The sequence below is a fragment of the Vicugna pacos genome, chromosome 1 (genome assembly GCF_048564905.1).
Source record: "Vicugna pacos chromosome 1, VicPac4, whole genome shotgun sequence".
NCBI lineage: Eukaryota > Metazoa > Chordata > Mammalia > Artiodactyla > Camelidae > Vicugna > Vicugna pacos.
This window is the reverse complement of record NC_132987.1, coordinates 58,529,866-58,546,740: the sequence shown is the minus strand read 5'-3', so window position 1 is coordinate 58,546,740 and position 16,875 is coordinate 58,529,866. Positions and strand designations below refer to the sequence as shown.

Below are 16,875 nucleotides of genomic sequence, written 5' to 3'. Positions count from 1 at the left end.
TTCCTATCATCCCCAACTCCTATAAACTATTTTCAACTGGTTACTGTAGCTTTTTTGTCATATTTGTATGTAAACATGTGTCATAGTACAGTACCAAATACTGATACCCACAGCAATAAAAAAAGATTGAAAAAAATTGATCAATATCTTGTTCCACATAACTTTCGTGAGGACAAATCCTTTTATATTTTTAGTATACCATTTCAATTTCATGGAGGCTGTCCAAATTTACAGGAAAATATGTTTGCAAATCCCCAGAAATATTGTCATTTCTTTTTTTTCAATCACAGAGGAGATTTCTCTTACTTCCCAAGGTATAGGTCATCATTCAATTTCCTCCTTTCACCCCGTCGCTGTCCATCAATAAACAACTGTATCTCCACTTGCTCTTATCATTTCTCTCCAGCCTCACAAGAAAGTTGATCTTATATATCCAGTCTAAACATAATCCTTCAAACTGTGCCCTAAATCGTATTTTCCTTCCTTAGAAATCTCACAATATCTTCTTTCTTTTCTCTTTCCTCAACAGCTGTCTCCACTGCTTCCCTTCTCTTCACACACACATACATATACATCTCTCTCCCATTATTAAAATTTAAATGTGTGGTTTAATTTCCACGGTCTTCTAGGCATCCTCTCATCTCCCTGATTGCCTCTGTAACCAGCTTCTTTTAAAGTAGTCTACATTTCCTCCTTTCCCTTCTGCCCTCCCCCACTGCTATGTTATCTCTGCCCCTCTCTCTCCAGGAAACTTGTTCCCACAAGAGTGATCAGTTACTCCTTTTTTCCTAATACAATGAATACATTTCAGCCCTGATCTTACTTTATTTCTCTGAAATATATGGAAGACTGAACCAAACTTTTCCTGAAATTGTCTCCCGGAAGACTTCCATGACACAATTCACTCCTATTTTTCCATGTACATCTGCAGCCACCTCTTAACCTCCTGCACAAATTCATTTTCTTTCAGCTACCCTTTAAAAGAGGCACCTAAGGAGACATGACAATTAAATGTAATGTGGGACCCCTGGATGAGATCTTGGGACAGAAATAGGACATTAGGTAAATACTGAAGAAGCATGAATATATTACACATGTATCATTTGATCTCTACAGTCATGTAAGTATTTTTATTTTTTTACTTTACAGAGTTGTAGTAGGCTAAGAGATACTATATTAATTTGGAAGATCATATACATACTAACTAGTAGATCCTAAAATTGATCCCACATCTTTAGATACAGAGTCCAGTATTCTTTCCGATACTTAATTCTACAGTGTGTTCTTAAAGACATAATATTAAAAAGAGTGTAATACACTTTTTCTTCAACAAAGTTATTCAGAGTAAGCATATCAGGTTATAAATATATAGGGTTTCAGTTGTATTTGCTTTGTTGAGATATGCTTTCATTTTAAGAAAAAAAGTACCCAAAGTTTTGATTCTCTAAGAAGTAGAAACCACTATTAAAAGATAACTATCATGAAAAGAAAGAGAGAGAGAGAGAGAGAAAGAAGAGAGAGAGGGAGGGAGGAAAAGGAACGGGAAGGAAAAGAAACATCAGATACTTCATTTTCAAGAAAAAAATGGTGCATTAGATATGTAAAACCATCCATCTTTTAAATCTCCAACTCTTATTAGCAAACCCTATATAAAATTTTGTTCATATAAATATGTGTGATTTTCTGGAGAAAAGCGTGTAAGGTTTTCATCGTAAGTGTTGTATTATCATCAGGGAAGTCTGTCTCCCAAAATAAGAAACTGTAAGAGACAGAAAATAATGAAGCAAAATGTTCTAAGAGTAAAGAAGAAGCAACTGAATAAAGCAGAGGGAATCTTGGAGGGGCTTATGAAACTCAAGGAATTTGTGACAGGTTGACTTTCAACAGGAAAGGAAAAAGAGGAGCGGCTTTGTACACTAAGAGAAAAGTAGGAGCAACAACACGGAAGGAAAATGTACATTTGAGAAAACACGGAAGTTGCAAGGTAACTAGAACTTAGACTGGGTTTTGGGGTTCAGGTGGGTTGGAGTGCTTCATGAAGGGAATTAAGTTTATTTTCTTGTTTTGAAAGCAGGTTATGTTAGCTTTGGTGAGAATAGTAACAACAGAGTCTCTGACCTACAGAAGATTGTGTGTTTTCCCTTCTTTCTTTCACAGAGGAGAAACATGAGCCCTAAACGTAGCCTCCAGCCCTGCTCTTTCTCCCTAGATCTTATATATAAAGGACAAGTCTACGTTGGATTCCGTTACAGAAAGCCTCTGTAACTGCTTGTTACATTGACTGTGCGTGTTTCCTGCCTCACGCTCATGAACGATGTGGTAATTTCTCCCACCAAAGAAATCGAATATTTTCCCCTAAGTGTATAGACAGAGAAGACCTCAGAGCATATTTGCCTTTTGGATAGTGTGGATTCTAATTATAACTCTTTGAAACAAGCTGAGTTAACATCCCAACCTAGTCCATGCTTGCTTCTTTTTGAGTGCTTTTTTCTCATTCATCCACCTAAAACATTGCCAAGTCATACAATTCAAGAAAACTGGGTTACTTGAAGTCACGTGTGTCGAGAGTAAATTTATGTCATCCTTTTCATTGCTATCTCAGTCCAGCACTGAAATCTTTAAGGAAAGAATTGTCTGTGGTATGGAAATTACTTTGGAAACTTAAGGTTCATTGGTTAGATGAGCTCTAAAGTGCTTTTCTAAATACGCTATTATTTTATGTTCTCAAATTCTTTTTCTCTAGAGGAAAGTAAGTTTTTATATACTTTGGTGATTTTTAAATTGCTTTAATATGTTTGAAATTGTCCTAGATTATTATGGTGTCGTGGCACCTTATATAGCGATTAATTAAATGCTAAAATCAGCCCAGAAGGTGAAAATGCTGTATTCCAAATTACCCTATATGTGTGTACATGTATGTGTAAATATTCATATGTAAAATATACTATGGTAATTTAAAATAGAGCTTATCAAAGATACAGAGACAGGCAAATCCATGAGTTACAGAATGAAAAACATATGGAGTTGAAAATTAGTAATCTAAAATGCCGTTTGATGAAACCTCATTATATATTTAATTACAGGACCCTGCATTGATGGTAGTGTATTAGTAAGGGGAAGTGTGCTAAGAAATTACTCTCTTGGCATTAAAAATTACTGTGATTATGTTGGTTAGTTATCAGTTTGCTCACCCTTCTGTATTCGTTTCATCCTGTGAGATACTGGGGCTCAGACTGCACCAACTCTATTTCCCAGATTCCCATGCTGGTTGGCTGACTGTGATCTCCACCAGGAGGCAGCACTCCGAGAGCAATCCTGGAAGGTATAAGAAGGGGACAAAGAATTTCCTTTCAGCCTAGGTCCCTACCCCTGTAGCTCCTATAGCAATGATACTTGGCCAAGCCTGCAGCTTTTTTTTTTCTTTTTTCTTTGGTTCCCCAGATCAGCCACACTGTGTCCCTTATCATCACTATTTCCTCTTTACCCCGGCTTCTTCCTGTACCTATTATCCTAGGTCGCCAGTGTTTCCTTTTTGCTCTTTTAGCTCAACTACTGTGTAATGACATCCCAAATCAAATCTAGTTCATTTTCAATGACTAATGGAGTTTCATTTTCCCATTAAGGTTCCAGTTGATGCTCTTAATTTTCAGTTGAATGCCAGTCTGTAAATGCTTGACCATCTCCTACAATGACCATAGATGGGTATGATGAGAAGCCAGGGGTGGGGGTAGGGGATAGGAATAGCTGACGACAGTGTCCTGCCCTTTGGAGGCAGAAAATAGTATAGTAACAAACATGTGCCAAATCCATTGAGCAAAAGATATATTCTCTGAAGTTACTCAGAGCAAACCAAAATTCTGTACACATCAATCACTCAGGAAAGAGAAGTAAAAGGAGAGCAATTTTGTAAGAGAGCTTCCTAGTAGAAAGTGGGCCAAAAGTGGGGGGAGGGGTTGAGGGACAACTTTTCTTCACTTCAAGAGTTTCAACATTATTTCATGCTTTTCAGCTTCAAAGTGGCTTTGTTCATAAAAGCTTTATGAGTAATTTAGGTATTTTCTGCAAAGAGGTACAGAATATACAATGAGTTTCTGAGTTCAGGGTTTTTCTCCATTAACAACTGATGTCTGATTCCTCTTGAAAGGCACCCGAGACATGTTGTCTTTCAATTATCACATTCTTATTCAGGGAAGAATTAAATGAAAACTGAATACCATCATTTTAACGTAACCTTGGGGATAAAGGTAATGGTATTTTATTTTATTTTTTATGTTCTTTTTTTTTATTATTCAAGAATAGTCAGTTTGCAATGTGCCAATTTCTGGCACACAGCATACTGTTTCAGTCATACATACACATACATATATTTGTTTTCATATTCTTTTTCATCTCCAGGTCCATCCATGTTGCTGCAGATGACATTATTTTATTCTTTCTTATGGCTGAGTAGTATTCCATTGTATAAATATACCACCTCTTCTTTATCCAGTCATCTGTTGATGGACATTTAGGTTACTTCGATGTCTTGGCTATTGTAAATAGTGCTGCTATGAACATTGGGGTGTATGTATCTTTTGGAAATAGAGTTCTCTCCAGATACATGCCCAAGAGTGGGACTGCTGGGTCATATAGTAAGTCTATTTTTAGTTTTTGAGGAATCTCCATACTGTTTTCCCTAATGGTTGCACCAAACTACATTCTCACCAGCAGTGTAGGAGGGTTCCCTTTTCTCCACACCCTCTCCAGCATTTATCATTTGTGGACTTTTGAATGATGGCCATTCTGACTGGTGTGAGGTGATACTTCATGTAGTTTTGATTTGCATTTCTCTGATAATTAGCAATACTGAGCATTTTCCCATGTGCCTGTTGGCCATTTGTATGTCTTCATTGGAGAACTGCTTGTTTAGGTCTTCTGCCCATTTTTGGATTGGATTGTTTGTGTTTTCGTTAATAAGTTGTATGAGTTGTTTATATTTTCTGGAAATTAAGCCCTTGTCAGTCACATCATTTGCAAATATTTTCTCCCATCCCGTAGGTTGTTGTTTTGTTTTGCTTATGCTTTCCTTTGCTGTGCAAAAGCTTGTAAGTTTAATTAGGTCCCATTTGTTTCTTTTTGCTTTTACTTCTATTGCTTGGGTAGACTGCCCTAGAAGAACATTGCTAAGATTTATGTCAGATAATGTTTTACCCATGTTTTCTTCTAGGAGGTTTATAGTGTCTTGCCTTATATTCATGTCTTTAAGCCATTTTGAGTTTATTTTTGTGTATGGTGTGCGGGGGTGCTCTCACTCCATCGATTTACATGCAGCGCGCATCTTGAGCTAGAGATCACAGGGACCCTTGGTGCTGGTTTCTCTCAGTTCTGTCTGCCAAGCGACTGCTGCTTCCCCCTCTGAGCCTCTGAAGCTCCCGTTCTGTCCCTGCTGACCTCCCCACTGGAGAAGGGGCACCCCAGAGTGAGGGCACTTTTCCTCCTTTGCTGCTCCCTCCCCAGGGGACAGGTCCTGCACTGATTTCCTTTTCCTTTTTCTTTTTTCTCTCCTATCTATTTTTGTGAGGAGTCTTCTTGTATTTCCATAGTAAGAGCTATTCTGCCAAAGTTCAGTAGGTATTCTGTGTGAATTGTTCAGTCTGTAGACATGATTTTTGGTGCATTCATGGGAAAGGATGAGCTATGCGTCCTTCTACTCTGCCACCTTCGCAATCCCCCCAAGGTAATGGTATTTTAAATGTTAAATGTTTTAGTTCCAGAAATCAGCATGGCACTTAAATGTCTATTAGAATGAAGGCAATAAATGGCACTGATAGGTCACCTGCCAATGTATTTTTGAGCCATAATTTTATGGCTACAGCCAACTTAAGCCTTTGATATGTAAATTACGACAGAATTGTTCTAAGGATTTCAGTAAGCACAGTTGTATTGAAACCCCACTGAGTGGTGCCTGTAGAAGTAACATAGAACCTAATAAAAGTAACCAAGGACCTTCAAGAGCTCTGAAATAGAGAGGCATGTATAGCCCACAGGTGTTAAGAGCAAGCTAGGTTTTCCTCCTCATCTGTGAATATTCGGACAGAACAATTAGTTCATTATATTGATGTTCCTAGAGACAGACTATTGTAGCACGGTAGTTTTGCCCCTGCTCATTTCAGTCTTTTAAAAATACAATCATGTCATTTCATATTTTAGAAGAATGTATAAATTCTTTCATATCGCTTAACTAATATGATCCACATAGAAGCATCACTCTAACTTGACAAATGAAAGACATGAACACTCCTGAAAGTGGGGCCTTGGGCCTGATTACACAGATACTGAGTAGGGAGCCCAGGCTGAGTCAGAATCATCAGAAAGCTGGAGAACGTGGCCCTCAATATTCTCAAACAGAGAGGATATACTCGGGGTTTGAATTTCATTTTTTTTTCCCAAAGGAAAAAAATAAAGGTTTTATTTCAGAACTGTTCCAGGGATATCAGAGGATAAATTGTTTCAGCCAGACCCAAGCAAGATTTTATCCTGTCTTCAGAGGGAAATGAAAACAAATTATTGAGTGAAATAACATTCCTTTGGAGCCAAAGTCTTTCTTTCAAAAAGGAAAGTCCAAAGAATAAAACGTTTGGTCTAACACAACCTAGAACTGTCCTTGAATGACTCACGTGTGTATAACAACATAAAAGATGTTGAAGGTGCTCTGTAAGCTAAAAAGCACAGAAACATCTAATGAATAATTGTAGGAAAGGAGAGTTCCCAAAACCTTAGCATAGTCAGGAGCAGTGGTTCTCTGTGATTCCTGGATCAGCAGCCCCAAATCACTAGGGAATTAGTTAGAAGAGCAAAATCCTTAGGCTCCACTGAACCATAAACTCTGGGGGTGGCACCCAGAAATCTGCCTTTTACAAGTGCCTCCAGGGAATTCTGATGCATACAAAAGTTTCAGAACCTTAGAGCTCATGAAATAATTAAAAGTCATGAAATAATTTAAAATAATTAAAAATTTAAAGTCAAATTTGAATTTGTAGAAGTGTCTACTGTGTAATCTAGGATAAATGATTCAATTTTTCATAGCCTAGATTTATTTTCTGGCAAAATGGAAAAAAAAAATCTCCTTGCTGTATTAGAATTTGAAATAATCAGGACAGCCAGTGTTCTCATGCTGAAAACTCAGCCCAGATAGACCCTAGTGAAGAAGAGAAAGAGAATCAAATAACTATTCCACAAGGAAGCTACTACTGAAATAAAATCCTGTAGACACCTGCTTTACTTTGAGCAATGCTTAGGCCATAAAAGTTTAAAAACCACAGAGGTTGCTGAAAGACTCCACACAGAGAAGACCATTCTGTAAGAATGCTGAGAAGGGTTTATGCATTGAGGCAGAACTCAGGCCTCATCCATATTGCATCACTCTTTTGAAGAGTGGATGTACAAGATTTCAGACCATAAATAATTTACCTAAATACCCATGGATCTTCTAAGTATTAGGGCTGTCTTTTTAAATAGGCCAAAACCTGTGAAAATTTGCCAAAGAGAGACAGCTATGCCTAGAGCAAAAGATGTTCTTTTGTGGGAGCCAGGGGGAGTAATGGAACGGCAGACGTTCTAGGACAAATCTCACCCCTGGAGTTGGGGGATTTTCTCATTCTCTTCCCACTGGGTCTGCAGGGCCTCAGAACCTCACCGGGGTCTTCCCAATTGCTTCCAGAACAGATCTAATCTAGCCAGTGTCGAGCTTTAGAAATCTAACTTTCTGAAACCTTATGCACACAATGCCAGCTGGTCTCCCTGATCACACAAAGTTGAGCTGATTGTGTCCTGGGAACCCCGAGGAATCTTTTTCCTGACGCTGTCATGAGGCAAACCCCACTCCCCACCCAAGGAGAACGTGGCCCTAAAGGCCACGGGAGTATTAGAATCCAAGATGAAGATCTCAAAGACTCCTTCACATCTTCTGGAGCAAGCCAGAGTTGTCACTTGACCTCTCGGCTTAGATCAAAAGCCAGCAGTCATTAGTCAGCATTCCTATCGAAGTTCTAGATGAAGTCTGTTGAAATTCCATCAGTGCTGACCATGCAGGTCTCATAGTCACACAAGGAGCCACAGATCAACCGTGATGAGGTTGATGCCCTCAGGAACTGGACTGAAATCTACCATTAGAGATTGCATTATGACTGCATCCAGAGAACCTCAATTCTGAGACCCCTGGAAACTCCCACTCAGCCTGGACAGTTAATATCTCTGGACTAGAGGAGCCTCCTAGGTGAACTTGACCAGATTCTTGGGGAGTGTTGACTTTATGTGAAGAGATACTATATGACTGAATATCTCAGGTGCAGGAGCCAAATTTTAGCGGTTTTTACTACCAAAAACAAACAAAACAGCAACAACATCAACAAAAACCAGGCTAATCCAAGTGTTTAGGCGCCCAGCTGCCAAGGAATTCCGATAGTTAATAAAAACCCTCCTTCTCCCTGAAGTGGGACACCCATAGAAGAAACACCTCTGCAAGGCACAGAAACTCTCTGATAGTAGCGACCTCTAAGAACCAGGGACTCTGGTGAGCCATTCTGGAGTCCATTTCACAGGTGGTTACTCTGCGGTCAAGTTTAGCATTAGCTGACACTGTTACTTCCTTAACAAAGGTCCTGGAAGCCAACTATTTTTAATAAAACTTGTAAGTAATACATGTTTGCTATAGTAATTTTAAAGTATAGTAATGCTAAAGTAATTTTTTAAAAAATACAGTTATTTATAGAATAAAATTGTTTCTTCCTTTCTTCCACTTCTTCTGCAACAACTTGGCATGTATTTGTTCATACTCTTTCCTATGTGTGTGTGTGTGTATATATATATATGTACGCATAGATATGTAAAATATATACAGGCACATCTATATTTGACTGTTGGTTAAATTCTTATTGTGACACTAACAAATAGAATTATGCATGTAGCACATTCAAGATAAATGTCAAACAGCCTAAGGTCTAGGTACTGGGCCAAGCACCTGCACTTTATCATTCAGGTGCTTTTTCAAGTAAGAAGTAAATGATACCTATGAGCTGCTGCTATACCAGACAGTGGTACAATGAACAAGGTATTCAGATCTGGGCTGATGGCTTCCAGGAGCTCAGCTTTGTCCCTGTGACCACATGTCCCGAGTGTGTAGTGATTCGAGGATATTACAAGCTGTGTCTAGTAGTCAGAAGACCCCACTCTGCCTGTGTCATGCGTGATCTGTTGTTGCCTTTCATGGATCCTGTCATTAAGTGAAGAAAACTTGGTGTTGAGTAAAGCGTATTCTTTTTCTCATGAGTTTATCAACTCAGACCTAAGATGAACACCCCTGGTCAGGCAGAGCAGGCCTTTCAGTCTTAACTTGCATCTCTCTGATTACTGTTAGGTTCCCACCTGCATTTCTTCTCCAGACCATCTGCTTATATTTTTTAAAACCTTTTTCTGCAGGTTGTTTGTGTTTTTCTAATTACTTTGTTGGGATGTTTTGATCCTAGGTATAGTAACCCTTTATCAATAAGTGTTAATTTGTTCTCCCAAATTATTGTTTGTTTTGTGACTTTGTTTTGTGTGCCTTTGGCTGTGCGGAAGTTTTTATTTGTATGTGGTTAATTTTGTCCTTTTGTTGTTATTTGGGGCGAGTACCCTTTATCTTCTTCTCACAGTTGTACTTTAAATTTGTTACATAATTTATTTGATCTTTTTTTCATTTAGACTGCAGTGTACCACCTACCACTGTAAACTGCATACCAATCTTCATTACGTTCAAAGGAAGGTCAGCTGTCCCATTGCTATTTATTAAATGATCTGTCCTTTTTTCTTTTCTCCTGAATGGAAATGCAGACTATTCAGATACTAAGAAAATATATATTTACCTTTATATTTAATTCTGTTTTCATCGTCTGTGCTGATCTACTGGTATACTTTCCTGATATCTATTCCTGTTGTTTTTGGTTGTTAAATCACAGTAGCATTAGAGTAAGCTTTAAATCTGGTATGCAGGTCTTCCTCCATTATTATTTGTCAAACTCTTCTTGAGTTTGTATTGGATGTAAGATAAGCTGCAGGGTATGTCTTGTACAGCACGGGGAACATAGCCAGTATTTTGGAATAACTGTAAATAGAGTGTATCCTTGAAAATTATATAAAACACTTTTTAATATCAAAAAATAACGCTAAAAACTCTTCTTCAGTTTCTGTTGGATAACGATGAAGTGCTTACACTAGCTTTACACAGATGTAATTGGGCAGGTCACGTTCCGTCCCTGGAACTCATTTAGAAAATTAGCCGAGTAGTTTTCATTGTGTCCCCCTGGCGGTTCAGGTACTTACCTTCGAGTTTCCAGTTCTCTCCTTAGTGTTCCCGGAGGTGTCTTACCTCAAGCTCAGTGTGTGCTTTCAGCAGAACGTCAGTTCCCTTTCATCCAGTCCCCGGAGTAGCTGTGTGTGTCTCTGTGTTGTAGGAGGAAGTTTCTGCTCATCTAGTCGGCCATGCAGGTAAACATAATAGAAGCCCTGCCATCTCTAAGTCTCAAGGAATTTGTCTCTGAAATGAGGGTGTTGAACCAGGTCTTTGCTCCTTTGTGTGCTCCCTGGGGCAGCAGCATGGGCATTCCTCGGGAGATTATTAGAAAGGCAGACCCTAAGCCCCCACCTCAGACCTGCACTTTTAACCAGACCCTCAGGTCTGGTTTGCGTATTTGAGTTTGAGGAGCATGGAACTAAATGTTCCAGCGTTACAGAAGTCAGTAATTCAGTTATAATCCTGGTTTACCTGATTATTTCCTACATACCAGACTAAATTAAATCTGGGAACATGCTCCAAATTTTAAGAACTTCTCAAAAGAGTTAGTAAGAGGGAGAGTGAAAAGCAGTTATGAGGTTTTCTTGTAATTTTCCCTGTTCATGATAAAGAACAGCCCTCTCGTCTGTCTCTCTCTCTTCCATTCTTTCTGTAAATTTCCGCTCCCCTGCTCAACAGCCTGTAGCTGACTCTTGTGCTCCTGACCCCACAGCTCTGCTCCAGCCTGTGCAGGGTTGAGAATGGGCTCCCTGGTTAAGAAAGAAAAAAGAGAGAAAAAGAAAAACAGAAAAAGAGCTCATTCATTTCTGGCATTCCCATATTTTTGTATTTTACTATTAGTTAGAAAATGAAAGATAATTTACACAATACATATATATAGCCAATAAGCATAGGGAAAAAAAGGTTACACTCTCTAGTAATCGAGGAAATACAATTTAGACTACATAGTACTTTTTACTCTCAAATTTACAAGGATTAAAAATAATGTCCAGGGTTATACACGATAAAGGTGTTTCTCAAAGTGGGAGTACACAGCATTGCCCACTCTGAAGGAAGAAATGGGTGTCAAATTCTTTTAAAAATGCATAGTAATTATATTTCCAGGAGTTAGTCCTAAGAAATTATTTAAAAGGTACACAGAGATTTAGCTACAGAGCTAGTCACCAAAATGTTGTCCCCTTTAGGAAAGAGAGAGGGGAAAAAAAAAAAAACTTGAAATGATGTAAATATCAAATAATGTGAGCTAATTTCAATTGCTTATGATACTATACAATGAAACATTTACATGGAAGGATAGTCACAGTATACTAACTGTAAAGGATGTGTTACAAAATAATACGATCCCATGTTAGTGAAATAGATGTGTGTTTGCATGTGTATTTGGCTTGAGGAGAATGTGGATGGCCTCATCTTTTGCAAGATGTTTTCCCCTCCTGCTTTCTTTCGTGCATGTTCTAATTTATCTGCAGTATTTATGGCTTTTAACTAGAAAAAATAAGAAAAGAAATATTAACTTTTAAAAAGTACGGAGTCTTTCTCCCAAGGCTGATGATGGATGAGAAGGAGATAAAACCTAAGGAAAAATTCACCTTGCCTTTTTCAAGTCCCTATCTTTCATTGTTTTTAGATGAAGGTTCCAGATTGCCAGCAATGTCTGTCCCTCTGTGGCCAAACTCAATTATTTGGGGATTGATTATTCATGAAATAAAAATGTAACTCCTGTTACCCCTTCAGTAGAGACAGTGTCCAGGTAATTTGTTTCGTCAGGTATTCTCTGTGCATGACTTGGCACTTTTTAACACCTTCACCAAATGGGTTCAAGACAACTGTATGTATATTTACCCAAAAGGCTCAATTTGTCCATTTTTATCGGCTTCAGTTAAAATTCAAGTGTTAAAATAGTTGAGAACTGTTAGTTAAAGTTTGAGAAAGAACAAGAGGTTTTTTTCAATTTTTTTCATGTCAACAAGTAGGAAAAAACAAATACAAAGGAAACCACTGAATTGCTGATTTCAACAAGGTTAAAATAGGCACCAACCTTTTGCAAATTAAGATGCAAAATAAAGCTACTTGTAATTTTAATTTCTAAACAAGATGGAATAAAATCTAATGAAGAATTTGCAAGTATAATAATTCTGTTGTTTTCTCATTTGAACAAATAATACAGTCATTTGAATAAGTTAAGAAAAAATAGACAAGCAAAAGGAAAAATATATTAAAATTACCCATAAATCCCACTGCTAAGTAATGACTCTTCTTAACATTTAAAAGCTTTTTATATATTGTTTCAGTCTATTTTCTGTTCTAAAATATACATGCACACATAGCTTATGTAACTTGAATCATAGTTTGTCTGTTGTTTTATAAGCCTTCATTTCATTCAAATATAGATCACAAAGATATTTTATGGATTAAGATTTTATCATGTAAATGTAACGGCAGCAGGATGAGCTACATGACCAGCTGTCCAATTTTTTTTCATTTTTTATATTGAAATTTTAGATTCACAGAATAGTTGCAGTAATAATACTGTACAAAGTAATCCTGAAATTCTTTCACCCAAATTCCCTAAATATTATTTTACTGCATGTGTTTGTCTCTGTGTTTCTCACTGTGTGTGTGTGTGTGTGTGTGTTACACATTTTTTTTTCCTGAACCATTTAAGAATAAGCTGCAGACAGGATGATGCCCTTTCACCTCCAAACACTAGAGTGTACCTTTCTATAACAAAGGACATTATCTTACATAAACACAGTACAATTGTTAAAAGCAGGAAATTAACATTGACATGATACTTCTGATATATAGACTTGATTCAAATTTCTCCAATTGTCGCGTTTATGTCTTTCACATAAATTTTCTTTTTCAGAAATTTTCTTTTTCTTATCTGGGACCCAATCAAGGATCACACATTGCATTAGTGAATTGGGTAGGAGCCAAATCATGGTGGACAGTAAAATATAGGTCTATTAAGAAGTTGTTACTTCAAATTTCTTCTATATAGCACAGGGCACTACATTCAGTATCTTATAGTAACCTTTAATGAAAAGTAATATAAAAATGAATATATATATGTATATGTATGACTGAAACATTATGCTGTACAGCAGAAATTGACACATTGTAACTGACTATACCTCAATAAACAGAAAAAAGTTGTTACTTAATTTTATAAAAGTAGAAGACATTGGAGGTTTTAAGCAGGAGGAAAGAGTCCCAGACTGCTTTGTGCTGTTTTTTCAAAAAGGCATTTCTCTTGATATTACAGAAAATGGTTTTGCAGAAGAATGCATTCTAATAAATTCCTGGAATGGTGAGAGGAGAGAGGACAAGGTGGAGACTGGATGGGTGGAGAGGAGGGAAAATAAGAGTTGGACCAAAATCCAGTGTGCAAAGGTAACCCCGGCTCCTACACTCCACAATAAGAATAAGACAGTTAAAGTTTGTGATGCCAGACCTTCTCTTATCACTGGGATGAAAATTCACATCCACACAAGAAAGAGGGCAAGAATAGGTCCATGCTTTTAACTAATGCAGGCAAAGGAATGCTCTAAGGCTGAGTCCATATGGGTTGCTTATTTCTTAGTGGAAAGGCTAGGTCAGTATCACACCTTCCCATTTGATTTCTAAAACCCTTTTTATACCATCACAGTCCCCTGTGTAGCAAATTAAGACAGGGCCCAAAAGGCTTTACTTTATCCAATAATCAGCATAGTTTAGAGATCAGCTCTAGATTTGTACTTGATTTCAAGTAATCATCTCTTGAGTTACCTATAATGCTAAAAACTTTTGCCATGTAACAAGCTAAATTAAGGAATAATCAACAGCCTTATGAGTTGAAATAAAAACATATGCACAATGTATTGTTTTCCAATCCTGTAAAGCCTGAAAGTCTATCCTGAAAATATACCCATCAATTAAATGTCAGAGTCCAGCCTGAGACTTAGTGCATCACAGATTTCAATTTGCATTTGACTCTTCTGGGAATTGAGTTAAAATGTAGATAGATTCTATGGGTTTGGGATGAGGTCTAAGAACCTGCATTTGAATGTTCTGCTGGGTGTATCTATGAGGCTGGTTCCCAGATCACATTTTGAATAAGAAAGATATAGAAATCATCAATTGCTTATTGCTGGGTAGTAGATTTTTACTTAAAAATGGAGGTGGGACAACAGGTTGAAAAGAGCACAAGCGTGGGGTCAGGGTAAGAAATCCAAGACCTGGGTGCCATCAGCAAGCCGGGTAACATGGGGCAGATCCTGGAATTGTTTGGGGCCTCAGTTTCTACAGCGTAGAAATCTGCAGCAGAAGAGCGAATTGTTTTCTAGGACATAACGCATGTTTTCAATAAAAATTGAACACAATCTAAGGCTTCAGAATGAATTAGCTACAGTGGGTTTAATGGCAGTAAACATTTATCTCAAAATGGTAAATGTTTTCCTGCCGAGAATGCAATTCCAAATAGTTGCCATGTGATTATAAAGAAAATGAAAAACTGTGTTACCTCGATGAGAAAGTCACCCTTTCTCTTTATGAGGCCACAGTCTGAAACAGTAAACAAAGATGTGGCCAAAAAACTGTGATCTGGGAGATTAAAATATCCCTTCTCATATGGAAATGGACACACTACTTTTCTGCCTTGAGCATGGCTTTTAGTGAAATCTGCCCTTTGAATCTGGAAAAAAGCAGATTTTCATTTCATTTCAACATCTGGCTCTGAACTGATGGGAGGCAAAGAAAAAGCAAGTGTTCAGATGAGTCTTCACAGAGCACTCCGAGAAATAAAACTGGAACGCTGAAAATCCAAAATTGTAGACACTGTACAAAATATGTCTTAATAAACTGCACCTGGCAAAACAGAAAGGATGGAGTCTTTAAATGCAGGGAGAGATCACTTAACTTGACCGAGCCTTATTCGTTCACTTTCTCACCATCTTCGGGATCAGCTGTATTTTTGAGGCAGGCGGGTATCCTGGGGTCACCTTTTGCCAGCTGCCTGAGTCCTGTGGTTTTTGCTCACTTTCTCTGGCAGATGTGATGTGATTCTTTTTGCCAGCTCACTCCTCTGCATCTGCTAACTTGGTGCCCATCTCACTAGCCGGGCTGCCTCTGGCTGAAAGCACTGCCTCCTGCCACAGGCCCCTGTCATCCCCTGACAGCCCAGACTCCCACAGCAGCTCTCCCTCTGGTCCTGGTGTCAGATTCAAAGGCCTGACCTGCTTCCACCAGCAGAAGCTGCCTCTTCGTTGCTAGAGATCAGAAGGTACTGAATGTGTCTATTAAAACAGAGTGGAAGAGGGGAGAGAGCAAAGTAGGAAAGATCTGGCAGTTACCAAGATAACCCATTTCTTGCTGGGCTGTGGCTTTCTTTGTGCCTCGTGGTCCTACAAGATTAATGAGCAGGTCATTTCTCACCAACACCATGAACACAGCGCCCGGTTTCAGCACCTATCTCCTTTGCCCTACTCTCGCAGACTTCTCTTTCCTATAATTTGTTCTCTTCTTTAGCAAAAGGGTTTGTCCCTGGAACTGCCTACACATTTCCATGAGAGAACCTTCCAAAGCACACATACAGATATCATGAAAGGAGAGGCCCCATTTCTTTTCATTCACCCATTTGTCCTTTGTCCTTTCCTATTACATTCCACTGATGTGACTAAAAATTTGAATTTTAGAGCCACAAGGGGACTTCACTACATAGAGTCTGACAGATGAGTGAATGGAGGCCCGGAATGTTGAACTGACTTGCACGGGGCTCCACAGACACCCTATTTCCCACCTCACTTTCTAGATGGTGCACTTTCATTGCATAGTGATGTTCCCAGGCTCACTGAATTTCAAGAACCTGATCTAAGACCTCGAGAGGCCACCACATGTGGGGTTGAAAACCAAGCATGCTGTGCCACGTTGGTCCTGCCCCTTACCGGCTCCCTCCTCCACACAGTGGGAAGGTGGTCAGTGTTGGCAGAGCTCTCCGGCCCTAATGTCGGTGAGTCCTACTCTACAGACTCTTACATGGAAATTAGAAGTCAGAGGAGGTTGATGGGTTCAGGACAAACCCAGAAATATGGCACCTGAGCATACTGAATATCTTAAGCTAAAGGAGGTGGGGAAAATGCCGGAGTTAGAAAGTTCACCCTGACCTCCCGCCTTGCCCTTCTTCCCTGAAACAGGTCATCAGACTCTCATGTGAATGTGCCCTCCTTGTTTCAGGAGCAAAGGAGATGTTCTTATCCCTAGAGATGGGGAGTTTGGAGCCGGGAAATCTGTACGAACAAACCTTATTAAACTCACCCTTATCGTCCTGGTTACTTTCTCCATAAGTTAGTGCCTCGAGCCCAAACACCTTCATCCTGTCAATTGTTCACAGATATATTGTTTCTTTGTCCAAAAGGTGTAAAAGCCTCCTGCTCTGGTCATTTCTTCAGCTCTTCTTTCTCTTGTGACAGCTCCCACGGACATGTGAAAATTCAGTCAAATGTGTATGCTTTTCTCCTCTTAAATCTACCTTTCTCAGTTTAATTTTCAGACCCTGCCAGGGACCCTAAGAGGGTCGAGGAAAACTT

At 38.7% G+C, this 16,875-nt stretch overlaps 1 long non-coding RNA gene across 2 annotated transcripts in view; it reads left to right on the top strand.

Annotated features, from left to right (window-relative positions):
- LOC140696855 (uncharacterized) overlaps positions 1-16,875 on the top strand; it is a 46,501-nt gene that overhangs the window by 10,689 nt on the left and 18,937 nt on the right. Inside the window, exons 3-5 of one of the 2 annotated variants that reach the window (XR_012073442.1) lie at positions 971-1,120; positions 1,888-1,984; positions 3,256-3,324. This is a non-coding gene — a long non-coding RNA (uncharacterized lncRNA). Of the gene's footprint in view, positions 1-970; positions 1,121-1,887; positions 1,985-3,255; positions 3,325-16,875 lie in introns of those variants that run through there. The other variant, XR_012073436.1, reaches the window with a different exon arrangement.